This window comes from Penaeus monodon, chromosome 25 (genome assembly GCF_015228065.2).
Source record: "Penaeus monodon isolate SGIC_2016 chromosome 25, NSTDA_Pmon_1, whole genome shotgun sequence".
In the NCBI taxonomy this organism is placed as follows: domain Eukaryota; kingdom Metazoa; phylum Arthropoda; class Malacostraca; order Decapoda; family Penaeidae; genus Penaeus; species Penaeus monodon.
In genome coordinates, this window is record NC_051410.1 from 39,148,632 (window position 1) to 39,149,822 (window position 1,191).

Below are 1,191 nucleotides of genomic sequence, written 5' to 3' on the forward strand. Positions count from 1 at the left end.
TGGTTAACTGATTAGTTTGATTTTCCAATATTTTGTTATCAGGTTTGAGAATGAAGGTATATACCAATTATTTTATTTCATGTCTGCTATTGCTTTTTGTTTCAAGCTCTAAATATATAGTTAAAAGTGATTTGTAATTGCTTTTCTAGTCATTTTTAAAAATATTTTCTTGACAATTTTGTAACTAAGCATTTCTCATGAATGGACATGAGGTATAAAGAGTGTACAGGATTAATTTTAAAGGGAATAGTGCTATGATTCTGTTGATTCTGGAAAATATAAAGAATTTTGTTTATATTATTACACTTTTTATCGGAGTTTATTAATGGCATTGGACATTGTTTTGGATGTGCAGATTTTCTAGGAATATGAGTCATTATGAAGGCATTGTATATGATTACCCCAAAAAATACTTGCAGAATAACGTGGTTCTATGTTTTTCTTGCTTCACAAGATTGGAAAACAAAACAATTTTTCTAATGGTGATTCAGATTTTTGTGGCTAGAAATAGCTTTGTCCAGTTTTTATATAATATGGCATTAGGAAGTCAGTGAGCGCATAAAATTTAGGAGATATCGTCCAGATGTCTTCAGACCTTGTTAAACAGTTGGTGATATTGATTAATTAAAGCCTTAAGTATGATAAATATAGTGTTAAAAGTAAACCACACTGTGCAATAAGATTATCTGTATGGGAGAGCATTTGCGAAAGGTCTCTAGGACATTTTGGATGTGTAATAAGACATAAAGCTGTGTGTTATTTGAATAATATGATACTGTATTAAGGTTGTGTGAACATTTGTTATCTGCTCATTAGGCTCGAGACTAGCCTTTGTTCCTCTAGTGGTTCCTTATTCTTGACTGCCACATACTTAGTTACCTTATATCATAAGATACATGTCCAATAGTCATTTTGTGTGGTTTGACAATAAGACAGCCCCCCGTAGAACCTGTGGTGGTTAGATTCATACTTACTGGTCTTGTTACACTTTGTTAATTCAGTCCCTATAGATGATACTGACCTCCCTGCCCGGTCCTTACTACCCCCCCTTTTGTTTTCTGATGTATGTATTTCCATTGTGATACTGTAAACAAGACTATGGTATGAGTGCTGGAATGGAAGATCGCAGGTTCCATATACAATGTCACAGGATCCACCTTTTAATCACCAGTAAACGTACATATTTCGGAA